Genomic DNA, 14,184 nt, shown 5'->3' with positions numbered 1-14,184 from the left:
TGTATTATACATCTCTACCTTCTGTAATATTATACACATCAACTATACATCAATAAAAAAAGAAGCCAAATTTTGTTGAGGTTTAATTTATGTATAATAAAGTATCCATTTTAAGTGTAAAGTAGGTGCTTTGGGCTTTGGTAGATTTGTTCACCTGTGTAAAACCACTGGTGCAGTCCGAAGAAGAAACATTTTCATCATCCCCCATAGTTCCCTCATACCTCACACCACTCCCAGGCAAGCAGTGATCTGCTTTCCATTACTATCAATTAGTTTTTCTTGTTCTGAAATTCGCTTGAATAGAATCATACAGTGAATACTCTTTGTCTGACTTCTTTCAATGAGTGCAATGTTTCTGAGAGCCATTCATGTGGTTACAGGAGTTTCTTCTTACTGCCAAGTAGCAGTCTGCTGTGCGGACAAACCTTGATCCGTCTCTCCAGTCACCTGCTGTCTCCAGTCTCACTGCTAAGAATAAAGCTTTGATGAGCGCTTGTTGTGTCTTTGTCAACATGCAGTCATTTCTCTGGTGATTCTCTTGGAATGAGGTTAGGGCCACATACGTGTTGAGTTTATAGTTTTCTGAGCAGCTACCAGTTTCAGCTGCTGTTTAACACGCCCGCCAGCGACAGAGGAGACCTGTCCTCATTGCCGCTCGCTGTCGTCACCTCTCTTTGCTTTGGTCATCGCGATGTGGTTTTGCTGTCAGGCCATGGAAATTTGAATTCCCCGATGACTCCTGACTTTGAACATCTTCTCATACACCTCGTGGTTGCTTGTATATTTTCTTTTGTGAAATGTCTGTTCAAGTGTTTTGCCTTTGTTATTGGGTTCTTTTTATTGAGTTATATATTCTGAACAAAGTTCTTTTTCGTATATATATAATGTTTTCTCCTAGTCCGTGGCTTCCTTTTCATTTTCTTGTATTTCAAAGAACATAAATTTGTAATTTTGATAAAGCCCAATTGATCAGTTTGTTTGTTTATGGTTTAGTCATTTTTTTAATCACATAAGGAGTCTTGGCCTACCTGAAGATCATATTTTCTCATTTTCTTATGTTTACTTCTAGAAGTTTAATAGTTTTAGCTCCTAAGTGTAGGTCTGTGGTTCATTTCTAGCTAATTTTTGTGCATAAGGGGAGGGTTAGAATTCTTTTTTAAACTTGAAGTACAGTTACATGCAGTAAAATTTATCCGTTTTGGTGTGTGACCGTGTTAGCAAACACAGCTCTGTAACCACGTGACATGGAGCAGTTTCCTCTCAGTCCCCAGAAGGCCCATGTGCCCCTCATAGTCCGCCCTTGCCCCCCTTGTTTGCTGTCCTGTGGTTTTGTCTTTTCCAGAATGTGATATAAATGGAATCCATTTGAGGTTTATCCACCTTGTGTCTGTCAGTCGTTTAATCCTTCTCTATTGCCGAGTTGTGTTCCTTTGTGTGAATTTCATATAGTTGTTTATCTAGTCACCTGTTGAAGGACTTTTGGTTTATTTCCACTTTGGGGCAGTTATGAGCAAAGCTGTTAATGGCTAATGCTTGCAAGTTTTTGGGTGACCTTTTTCATTTATCTTGGATAAATGCCTTAAGAATGGGACTGTTGGATCATCTGATAAATGTATGTTTTATTTTTAAAAAACTTTCTAAAATGACTATACCATTCTTGCATCCCCTCCAAACAGGTCAGTTGCTCCACATCCTCTCCAGTACTGGCATTGTCAGTGTTTTTTATGGTAGGCATTTTTAATTAGACGTTTTAATCACTGTGATTATAGTTGCATTTTCCTAATGAAAAATGATAAGCATCTTTTCTTGAGCTTACTTCCCGTTTGAACATTTTCTTTGTTAAAGTATTCAAATCTGTTGTTCATCCACTTAATTGGGTTATTTGTTTTCTTCCTGTTAAATCTTGAGAGTTTATTGCATACCCTGATTCATGCCCTTTGTCAAATAGTATGTTTTGCACCTGTTTTCTTCAGGTCTGTGGCTTGTCTTTTCCACTCCCTTAACAAGATTTATTGCTGACCATTTTTCATTTTGATGAAGTCCACTATATCCCTTTTTTATTTATGCAGTACACTTTTGAAATCTTGACTCAAAGTCACAAGGATTTTTCTCCTATGCTTTCTTCTGGAAGTTTGATAGTTGAGGTTTTACAGGTTGGTCTGTGATCCATTTTCTCCTCCTAGACTTTGATATGAGATGCAATGGGTTCTTTCTGTTTTTTTTTTTTTTTTTTCTTTCTTTCTTTCTTTCTGTTTTAATATTGATATCCAGTTGTGGCAGCACACTTCTTTGGAAAAGGTTCTTCTCCCTTGAATTGCCTTGTACCTTTATCCAAAATCAGCTAGTCATTTATACATCTGGGTGTATTTCCAGGGCCTGTATTTTGTTCCATTCATCTGTATATTGTCTTTATGCCAGCCAGTACCACACTGAAGTTTTTGTTTACCTTACAGATTAATTTTCCCTTTTTTCCTCTTTTTTTTTTGGTTTGTAATAAATACTTACTTTGGAGCAGGTTAAAATCAGCATTTTTCATTTCTAGTCCATTTTTCAGAATTTCATCCTGATCTTCCTGGTCTGTCATCTTCTCACATCCCTCTTATGACTGGAAATTCTCCAGCTTTGTTTTGTTTTTTTAAATAGGATTAAGTGGAAAACCTTTCGTGGTTCCTTTTTTAAGAAGAAAAAAAACAGCAACAACACTGTCCAGTCCTTTGGAGGATGTGTGTGTACTTTTCACATGGGTGCTTTTCTCTCTATTAAGGATACAGGATCCTTGTAGGTGGCAATCAGGCGTATCACACTGACATCTATTTTAGATTGTCATAGAATCTTACTATGGTGATCGTAATTTGGGAAAAGCTTTATTGAGTTCGGAATGCTGTACTAGAAGTTAGTAATCATTTATAGGTGATTACTGTCATCACCTATGCTTTGTCTTTGTGATTTCCAGTAGTCATCACACGCGTGAGAGCCTAGGGCACAGCAGCGTCCTGGGGCTCACACCACACTCTGAATCCAAACCCTGGCCCTGACCCACAGCGCTGCTCCTCCTGTTTCCTGGGCGCCAGGATGCACCGGGCTTTTCAGTTACTAGTGCGCTCATCAGCCCCTGCCCCCGAGACTGCGGCTAAGAGATGATGTTTCTCAGAGTAAGAGGAGTCCTGGAAGTGGGAAGAGATGATTACTCAGTGGTGAATGCTTTTTGCCCTGTAGATACAACCACAGTTATTCCACTATTTCCTTGAAATGTATTTTATGTGAAATAGAGATGTATGTCAAAAGATGTTACCTAGGGGTTTTTTTAACAAGGCATTTGTGAAAAAGAAGTTTTTTTCATAATCACTTGATCGTGTTTAACCTGTTTTTTTCATAAGTTTTTTGTGTTTTAATTAATGTATTTATTTTGGCCGTGCTGGGTCTGCATTGCCGCATGGGCTTTTCTCTAGTTGCAGCAAGGGCTTCCCATGTGGTGGCTTCTCTTGTTGCAGAGCGCAGGCTCTAGGCGGGCAGGTTCAGTAGTTGTGGCACCTGGGCTTAGTTCCTCCACAGCCTGTGGGGTCTTCCTGGATCAGAGGTCAAACCTGTGTCTTCTGCACTGGCAGGAGGATTCTTTACCCCTGAGCCACCAGGGAAGCCCCTTTTTCATAAGTTTTTAAAAGTGGAAGTGATGCCTTGGATAATCTCTGGAAACTCTTGGATATTTTTGTTACAGTCTTCGGAGTCTTTATAAGATTAATCTCGTCTATTCCAATTGCTCTGATGGCTGTTTTTTCTTAGCAGTGAGGGTTTTGTTAGGAATTTGGGATTGCAGGTTGGTATTAGAGTTGGTCTCCTCTTACTTCCCCTGCCATCCATCTTTACCACTCCTTTCTTTGGGGTTCTTTCATGAGCCTTCATCTGGCCCCTGTCCAAGACCCTCTTGTGAGGCTCTTGTTTGGTGCCTGGTTCAGTTCAGTTCAGTCACTCAGTCATGTCCATCTCTTTGCCACTCCATGGACTGCAGCACGCCAGGCTTTCCTGTCCTTCACCAACTCCCGGAGCTTGCTCAAACTCATGTCCATTGCGTCAGTGATGCCATCCAACCGCCTTATCCTCAGTCATCCCCTTCTCCTCCCACCTTCAATCTTTCCCAGCATCAGGGTCTTTTCCAATGAGTCAGTTCTTCACATCAGGTGGCCAAAGTATTGGAGTTTCAGCTTCAGCATTAGTCCTTCCAATGAATATTCAGGACTAGTTTCCTTTAGGATTGACTGGTTTGATATCCTTGCAGTCCAAGGGACTCTCAAGAGTCTTCTCCAACACCAAAGTTCAAAAGCATCAATTCTTCAACACTCAGCTTTCTTTATAGTCCAGCTGTCACATCCATACATGACTACTGGAAAAAGCATAGCTTTGACTAGACAGACCTTTATCGGCAAAGTAATGTCTCTGCTTTTCTTATGCTGTCTAGGTTGGTCATAGCTTTTCTTCCAAGGAGCAAGCGTCTTTTAATTTCATGGCTGCAGTCACTGTCTGCAGTAATTTTGGAGCCCAAGCAAATAAAGTCTGTCACTGCTTCCTGGTAGGGAACCTGTGACTGTGTCCTGTCCTGTCCCTTTTGCCACCCCCATCCCAAACATACAAAAAATATGGACTCCACCGCCTCTTGCTTGATGGGCAGCTTTCTTTTAAGTTTCTGGCTCTGGGATCTTCTGAGGATCATTCAATCCTGGCATCCTGATGTAAAAACCTGAGTTCCTTGAGAAATTCTACTTCCAGGTTATGTCAGTTATGAGTGGGTGTAGAGTCAAGTGATAAGTAATGTTTCTTAAAACAGAGAAGACTCCTATCACTTTAAAATTCAAATTTAGCAAATAGAAAAGGAGTGATCTGAGTGATCTTCAAAAGAAGATACTTAAATTTTTACTTCTAACTGCAGTAATATTGTAATCAGTTAGGATGCTTTTGACTGCAAAGTAATTTATCTTGTGCTGGCTTAATAAGAAAAGGGTGCATGTTCATACTAGGTCACTTCGGTTGTATCTGACTCTTTGCGACCCCATAGACTGTAGCCTGGTAGTCCGTTAGGCTCCTCTGTCCATGGGATTCTCCAGGGAAGAATACTGAGGTGGGTTGCTATGCCCTCCTCCAGGGTTTCTTCCTGATCCAGGGATCGAATCTGTATCACTTACGTCCCCTGCCTTAATAGGTGGGTTCTTCACCACTAGCGCCACCTGGGAAGTCCAAGGAAAGGGTATTCATTCATATAAATGGAAGACTGGCGGTTGCTTGAGTGAGTGGGCCGTCAACTCAAGAATGGAGTTTCTACCATCTCTTTCTGCCATCCTTGACCTTGATCCAGTGGCTCTCAAACTTGTGGCCCACTAGAATCACCCAGAGAGCTTTTAAAAATCCCCACCCCAACTGCACCTTTACTGATTTAATCAGAATTGCTTGGGGGTGAGGCCCCGCCAATAGTTTCTGGAATTCCCTAGGTAATTCTGGAGTGCAGCTAAATTTGAGAACCAGAGTTCTAAACTTTAGAGCTTGGTTTGGAGATCAGTATCACCAGGGAGCCTGATAGAAATGGAAAATCCCACACCCCACCCCAGATCGACTAGATTAACAATCTATACTTGAACATGGTCCCTGGGAGAACTTGTTGTTCTTCAGCATTAGGGAAACCCTCCTGATTTTCAAACTTCAAACACGCTGGAATCCCTGGAGGAGTTAGAAAAATACTGACACATGGGCCCACCCCAGGAAATTCTGATTCATAGGAGCCCTGACGTGTTACTTAGATCCTGGATTTTGCTGTTGCATCCCATAGGATTCAAGGCATTCATTTGTCCCGTTATTTCCTGTAAATTGGCAGTTAAATCTAACAGTTGGGTTAGATTTAGGTGGTTTCTTTTTCCTTCCCCAACCTTCTTAAAATTGCTTCCAGGTTAGGTCTCTGTTTGCATCAGGAGACCAATAATATCTGGTTATTTCTCTTTTTGTGGTGTTAATAGCTGCTCCTTATTGTTGCTTAGATCCATTCATTCATTAGTTTAAAAAATCATGGTAATTGTTGATTTTATCCTTTTGTTTACAAGGAACAGATGCATATTTTCTCTTAAGTTTACTGCATTTATTATGCTTATCCTTTTTTTTTTTATGTGCTTCTCACTGTTAGAACTTACATGCCAGAGAAAGGTTTCTGTCTGTCTGGTGATAGATCCCAGTGCCCACAACGCCCCTGGAACGTGTGTGCTCTATGCTCAGTCCTGTCTGACTCTTACAGCCTGCCAAGAGCTGCTTAATAGATAGTTGAGTAGATTGATGAATTAACCCATAGTCAGGGCTTTGAAAACTTGGGCTTCAGAATAGAACGAAATGTTATCAAGCTTGACATCGTAGAAAATACGACTGTTTGGACACAGAACTGGGAGGGAAAAAGGTGCTTGGACAGGTTGAGGGGCGCATCTGTCTCTAACTCATGAAGCTGGAAATCAAGGTTTCAGTGCCAGTTGCTGTAGTCGGTCACTCAGTTGTGTCTGACTCTTTGTGACCCCTGTGGACTGCAGCACGCCAGGCTCCCCTGTCAACTGTCTCCCGGAGCTTACTCAAACTCATGTCCATTGAGTCGGTGATGGCATCCAACCATCTCATCCTCTGTTGCCCCCTTCTCCTCCCACCTTCAATCTTTTCCAGCATCAGAGTCTTTTTCCAGTGATTTGGCTCTTCACATCAGGTGGCCAAAGTGTTGGAGCTTCACCTTCAGCATCAATCCTTCCAGTGAATATTCAGGGTTGATTTCCTTTAGGATTGACTGGTTTGCTCTCCTTTCAGTCCAAGGGATCCTCAGGAGTCTTCTCCAGCACCACAGTATGGAAGCTGGGGTAGCGTCACCATTTAGCTCTGGGGAGTGGGCGGGGAGAACAGAGCACCTGCAGCTGGGTGGCCCTGCAGAGACAGACATCCAGAAGTCCCAGCGTGGCTCAGGCCAGGGGGTTCTTGGAATTGTTCTGAGTTGCAGGCTTCACTGTTCCTTGATTTCTTTTGTAAAATGAAAGCACTGCTTCTCTTCCTTCATTGCTTCCATAGCTTGAGCTTTCCTGACTTTTAACTAAAAGCTCCTGACACCAGAGGCTACACACTTTTTGTCAGGTATTATGGACACACAGGTCACACGTGTGCCCACGGTTGTGTTTCCCTTGGGTTAGTGGGTAGAGCTTTAAGTCACAGATCCGCTTGTGTCTCGCACAGTCATCTCTGGTCCAGCAGGCAGCACCCGACAGCTGCAGCGCCCAGCCAAGGCCCTCCAACCCTGAGAGCAGAAGAGGAACGTAAGTTAGAATATACTGCCTGAGATTGTTAAACAGACTTAATAAGTATTTCAGAGGTGTGTGAAAAACCAGATGGATTGGAGCAAACCAGGGAGAAACGAAGAGTGAGTTCAGAAGTGTCTCAGGAGGACGGTGGGGAGGAGGCCAGGAGAGGGTGGGATCTGGAGCCAGGGGCTGGAACCACGCTGTGGAGAGGAGGGTGTGCTGAGCGCACACCTTAGCCTCGAGGGGACGTTGTGCAGAGGGCTGGGCAGATGAGCTGCTCACTGTCGGATGTGCGTGAAGCCAAGACGAGGGTGAATGGAAGACCCAGGGTCACGGCTGTGACCTTTAAGGTTCATCTCCAGCTGGTAATCAGGGCTGTATCCTAGTTCCCGCAGTATGTATGTGCTTTAAATGCTTCTGAGCTGCTGGGAGGAACTGGAGGATTTGGGAAGACCCTTCAGGCTGCAGGAGGTAGTTGATTGGGAATGGTCAGATTTGAACTTGTTGCCTGGGGTATTAAACTTCAGGGTGCAGCAAATAAGTTGGAGGGGGGTGTTGTTAATATTCCCATCTGGGGCGGGAGGACTTAACTTCCTGGTGGTCCCTGGTGAAGAATCCACCTTCCAATGCAGGGGATTCGGGTCTGATCTCTAGTCGGGGAGCTAAGGCCGCACATGGCGCGGGGCAGCTAAGCCCCCGAGGCCACAACCAGGATTCCACTTGCAGCAATCTGATGCAGCTAAAAATAAATATATTAAATAATATAGACTCCTATCCAGGAGGTTTGGGTGGGCTCAAGAATTTGCATTTGTAATAAATTACTCTGTGACGCTGCCAGAACCACACTTGACTGCTTTGCTAGGGAAGGGACACCCCCAGAAAGGATTCCTAAAGAGGAGACTGGGGGAGGTGGGCGCAACTGGAGACTGTTGCCAGCCTACACAGCTGCAGCTGAGCTCAACAGGCTCAGGAAAAGGCCAAAGATTAGATTGAGATCAGAGGATTTATCAGCGAGCCCAGAGAGAGAAAATCGGCGGGTTCTGAAAAAAGAGCATTGCATCGTAGTGCATAGTGATTTATCTTGGGACTTAAACCATAGGGAAGGAGGTGAGCCGTGGTAGAGATTGGAGATTCAAGAGAATCAGAGAGTCATGTGCCTCTAACTTTTTTGGCTTCAACCTGTAGTAAGAAACACATTTTACCCCAGTCATAAGCGTTTATGCAACTGTTAGTTGCTTGGCGACTTTATTATTTGCAGTCCACTCTGGTGTGCCTGTTTCTTTAAAAACAGCGCTGGTCATAGCTCTGTTGAGTATATTGATTTCATGATCTAGTGGGGTTATGACCCCTAGTTGGACAACATTGCTTCCAGAGATGGGCTGGATTAGGTGATGGGAGTCAGAAGGTGAGGGCGCTGGGAAGTGCACATGTTGGAGGTGGAGTTATCTGGGTGTTTCGTGATTTGGAGACGGTTGTTGGTAGCAGGACCAGTGAGTTTGGACAGCCCGTATGCATGGTTGTCAAAGTCCTGTATGGTAAGGTTAAGGACTCAGGGAAAATGAAAGCAGTTCTTGGCATGGGTTGTGTCCCAGATCCATGACTTTGGTCCTGATGGACCCTTCTTCCCAAGGACTTGACAGCCTAGCAGATTGAAACCTACTTCTCCTCATTTTATCCCGTGATCTCGTGACTGCTGTTCCAGAGGATGCTCTTTAGGGTCAGGGAAGGGATAGGGAGTGATACATAAGTGTTTTCCTTTTTGGAGAATAAACATGAAAAGTCATTCAAAATTAATCTGAAAGCTACTAAAACGTTTGTATAAATAGTGCACATTTTGTAACAGTCATGAAGTGTGAGACTCAGTTAACAACCTTGAAGGTTTATCTTCTGTTGTGAAAATACTGGGTGAAAAAACTTCGTATGCTGAATCACCGTTGCAGAATACATATAAATAAGGCAAGGCTATTTTTGATCTGGTAAAAAAGTTCAGAAGAAACTTTTTTAAAATAATTTTTATGATTTTTAAAAACTGAGGTGGTTCTTAGTTTGGAGGAAACTATTTGGAAGGTAGTTGTGGGGTATTGAAATATGTTATTTTCAAACCTTTTAAAGATAGTACTGTTATAGAATGAGTGATTTATGTCTCTGTATTGGTAAACCCTCATCTGGGCACGCGCTGCTTTTCCTTTTCTCTCAGATCACGCCTGTATTGTTTTCATACAACGTTTCTCCAAAGAGTTGATCTGGAGTTGAGATTCTTTTCAGATTTAAAACTTAATGCACCTTCTGAGAGCATGACCATTGTTGAACCATCTCCAGGAAATAACTAGTGTTTGAGAACCCGAATTGGATTAGGACAAAAGCCAAAGTAAATGTGTGAACTTATTATGGGGGGAGACTTTGAAAGGTGATCAAGTAAAGAACATCATTTGCTGTAGATTAGCAGAGTCTCTTGCAGCTGCTGCAAGCAGACTGCTTGTGAACTTGGCCAGGGAACTGAATGGCCAGTTTGGAGGTGGAGGTTGGTGAGGGCACCTCTCAGAGCCAGGAGTGACTAGCAGCAGGACTGAAAGCACTGTGAGCACTGGGATTTGCTTGCTGAGAATGGTTACCGTTTAGTGCTGACTTGTAAAGATCTGAGCCCTAGTTAGCTTATAGTTCTACTTCTGAATGGAAACAGTAGACCACTGTGTCAGGTCTGCAAATAGAACCTTCCTGTTCCTTCTTAATTTAAGTATTTGATGATCTCCCCTTAGGGGAGAGTCCCAGGATGAAAGACCCCAGGGAGACCCAGCTTTTCCTCAGTCCCGCTTCTGCTCGTGAATAATCCCCTTCTCCAGCGACCATTCTGAGTGGAGTCCAGCTTGCTCCCCAGGGAGCTGGGGTTTCAACTCTCGTGTCCCAGTTACTCCCGAAAAGGAGAGCTTGCCGCCAGCCTGCCTGTGACCTGCGCTGAACTACGTTGTCTGCTTTTGTCAGAATAATTACTGTGTTTTCCAGTTAAATGTTCATTTAAAGCCTGTCGGGTAATGTATGCCCTTTACAAAGATATGAATAGGGAGCTTTCATTGGATGTGTGCCCATAAGTACATTTTTCAGTGTGGTCTACTGGTTGTCTATACTTGTGATTTTGCACTTTATCTCACGCTGTCTTGTTTACTGTGTGTAAAAGAAGTGAAGAAGTGTGAGTCGCTCAGTCGTGTCCAGCTCTTTGCGACCCCATGGACCGTAGGCCATCAGGCTCCTCTGTCCCTGGGATTCTGCAGGCAAGAATCCTGGAGTGGGTTGCCATTTCCTTCTCCAGGGACTCTTCCCAACCCAGGGACTGAAACCGGGTCTCCTACATCGCAGGCAAAATCTTTACTGTGTGAGCCACCAGGGAAGCCCTGACTGTGTGTAACTTCTTTCAGTTTGGTCGTCATTTTGGAAATTGACTCAATAATTTATGAGGCCGTTCCTCCCAACCCCCCACCCCTGCAAGTAACGCTGTTGAGACTTATCTGGTATCAACACATTATGGTTTGTTACTATCTAATCCAGTGTTTCCCACTGATTTCCCTCTTTGGGGAAGCTTAACATGTATAGCATAGCATACCTTCTTTCTTTCACTTAAAGCCAGAGAAAAACCAAACATGCAGAAACGCAGGGCAGTGGGCACACAGCGCGGTACCAGTGCAGCGTGGTCTCTCTCGACCACAGTGCGCCTGAGTGCGTGGCATTGCCGGACGACCGCTGCGACTCTGTGTCACAGGCGGGCCGGCACTCGGACACCAACACAGACGAGACACCTGTTTCTTACTAGGTTGCTGCAAACATAATTGCCATTTCAGATCGTGAATTTTAAATCATTATAACTAGGCTCAAACATGTCTTTATTAATCAAAATGGGAACCATTACAATCAACACATTTTTGCCAATGAAAGCTAATTTGGGTTTGTTTATTCCTGTGGTGTGAAAACTTGTTCTCCAGGATTCGATGAACTCATGGAAAGCATTTTCTGCCTCCTGTTGGTTATGGAAGCGTTTTCCCTGCAAAAAGTTGTCAAGATGCTTGAAGAAGTGGTAGTCGGTTGGCGAGAGGTCAGGTGAATATGGCAGATGAGGCAAAACTTTGTACCCCAATTTGTTCAACTTCTTGAGGTGTTTGGTTGTGTAGTCGTGCGTCGTCGTGGAGAAGAATTGGGCCCTTTCTGTTGACCAGTGCCGGCTGCGGGCCTTGCAGCTTTCAGTGCCTCTCGTCGATTTGCTGAGTGTGCTTCTCAGATGTAATGGTTTCGCCGGGATTCAGAAAGCTTAGTGGACCAGACGGGCAGCAGACCACCAGACAGTGACCATGACCTTTGTTGGTGCAAGTTTGGCTTTGGGACATGCTTTGGAACTTCCTGGTCCAACCACTGAGCTGGTCACTGCCAGTTGTATAAAATCCACTTTTCATCACACATCACAACCCAGTAGAGAAATGGCTCCTTTGTTGTTGCATAGACTTAACACTTTAAAATGACAGTTGTTTGAATTTCAGTCTGCTTGTGTGGCACCCGTTTACTGAGCTTTTTCACCTTTCCACTTTGTTTCGAATGCCAAACGACCATAGAATGGTCAGCATTGAGTTCTTCAGGAATTTCCCATGCAGTTGTAAGAGGATCAGTTTCAGTGATTGCTCCGCATTGGTCCTTGTCCCCTTCCAATTGCTGGCGACTGTGCTCCTCACCTTCCAGGCCCTCGTCTCCTCCGCGGAACTCCTTGAACCACCACTGCACTGTACGTTCGTTAGCAGTTCCTGGGCCAGATGCATTGTTGATGGCGCAAGTTGTCGCCATTGCTTTATGACCCATTTTCAACTAGAATAAGAAACTGCTTGAATTTGCTTTTTGTCTAACATCATTTCCCTAGTCTAAAATAAATATGAAATAAACCGCACATAATAAGTCATTAGTAAAAAAGCATAAAGCAAGAAACACACATTAAAATGATGTATAACATAACCGTGTTTATTTATTCCAATATCAAATGGAAAATTCCAGCAGTGCAAAACCGCAATTACTTTTGGACCAACCCGATAATTTCTGTTGACCTGTTTCCTAGTCATGTATGGAAATTGACATCTTCTGTGGTCTGAGCGTGAGCATGCCCTTCAAAGGTCTGAGCACGTGTGTCTACAGTGTGTCAGGCACTGCGCTTGTCTTGGTAGACTGATTAGTGAAAGAAGATCCTTTCAGACAACTTTTAAGCATGAAAAAGAAAGAAAACAAGACCGCCATGAGAGAGTGACTGGCAGGAGGTGGGTGCACCTCTGGTTGGGCGGTCTTAGAGAGGGATGTTTGAACTCAGGCCAGAATAACAGTAAAAGTGTGTACATTCAGAGATGGGGGTGGGCGGCTGGGACAAAGGCATGAAGGCGGCAGGAACTTGGTGAACATGGAAGGATCTGACTGGAGCTTGGGGATGGGGGTGGATATGAAGATGGAAGATTACGACCGAGCTTCCCCAGTGGCTCAGATAGAGAGCGTCTGCCTGAACCGCAGGAGACGGGGTTCCATCCCTGGGTCGGAAAGATCCCCTGGAGAAGGAAATGCCAACCCACTCCAGGACTCTTGCCTGGAAAATCCCATAGATGGAGGAGACTGGTAGGCTACAGTCCACAGGGTGGCAAAGAGTCAGATACGACTAAGTGACTTCACTCACTTGGGGGTGGGGGTGGGCGCAGCAGATGAGGTAGGGATCCCTGGTGGGCAGAGCCTGGGACCGTGGGCTGTGGTTCGGAGGTGGGGCTTATTCTGGTGGCAGTGAGGGTTTTAACCGGGGCAGTAACATTTAATTATCAGAAGCTCTTGTAGACTGCTTTGTAGAGAACACTTGCAGTTTTTAGGCATCCTAAAGGTGCTCTGAATTGTGCTTACTGCACGCGCATCCAGCGAGGCTGCCGGCTTGGGCTTTTCTCGTCGTCTCCCACAGCCCCGACTTTGAAGCGCATGTGATTATTATTAATTGGAGTGTATGGGGACTGCCTTTGGTGTGAAAGTTTGAGCCACACCTCTCTGTGGTCTGGAGGGAGGTGGGCACCACAAGTGTGGAACTAGTCTTATCAGACTTCTCTCCTTGGCCCTCCCTGCATGTCCTTTGAGGTGGAAGTTCCATGAGATTCAGCAGGCCCGTAAGATGGGTGTTTAATAATGCTCTAAGAATGTGAGAGAAGGAAGGGTTTGGGGTGAAATTAGGGAGGAACCACTTCCTATTTCCTGCCAATAAAATCAGTCTGCCCTCCATATTCGCAGGTTCTACATCCAGGGGTTCAGCCAACCTCGGATGGAAAATATTGGGTTGGGGGATGAATTCCAGAAAGTTCCACAAAGCAGAACTTGAATTTGTTACACACTGACAACTATTTACATGGTATTCACTTTGTATTATAGGGTATTATAAGTAATCTAGAGATGTATGTTAGTTTCAGGTGTACAGCAAAGTGATTTAGTTTTATGTGTGTGTGTGTGTGTATATATATATTCTCGTATTCTTTTCCATTATAGTCTGTTACAGGTTATTGAACATAATTCCCTGTGCTGTACAGTGGGACCTTATTGTTTATAGTTTATATCTGCTAGTCCCAAACTCCTAATAGATTCCCCCCACACACACCTTCCCCCTTTGGTAACCATAAATTTGTTTTCTGTGTCGTTGAGTCTATTTCTGTTTTGTAAGTTCATTGATACTATACCAGTTTTACATGAGGGACTTAGAGTTTGGTGTCTGAGAGGAGTCCTGGAACCAGTCCCCTGCGACTCAGCAGGACGGCTGCAATGTAGCCTTGCCCTCTTTCTTCACAGGGTCCCTGTTCTCAAGCCCCTCAGTAGAAATTGACTGACAGCAGAGGGGAGAGAACTGAAGGCT

At 44.2% G+C, this 14,184-nt stretch overlaps 1 protein-coding gene across 3 annotated transcripts in view; it reads left to right on the top strand.

Moving 5' to 3' along the window:
- RHEB (Ras homolog, mTORC1 binding) overlaps positions 1–14,184 on the top strand; it is a 52,578-nt gene that overhangs the window by 17,618 nt on the left and 20,776 nt on the right. The window lies entirely within an intron of this gene.

The sequence above is a fragment of the Bubalus kerabau genome, chromosome 8 (assembly GCF_029407905.1).
Source record: "Bubalus kerabau isolate K-KA32 ecotype Philippines breed swamp buffalo chromosome 8, PCC_UOA_SB_1v2, whole genome shotgun sequence".
In the NCBI taxonomy this organism is placed as follows: Eukaryota; Metazoa; Chordata; class Mammalia; order Artiodactyla; family Bovidae; genus Bubalus; species Bubalus kerabau.
Note: the sequence above shows the minus strand (reverse complement) of the source record. Positions and strands in the feature narration are given on the sequence as shown.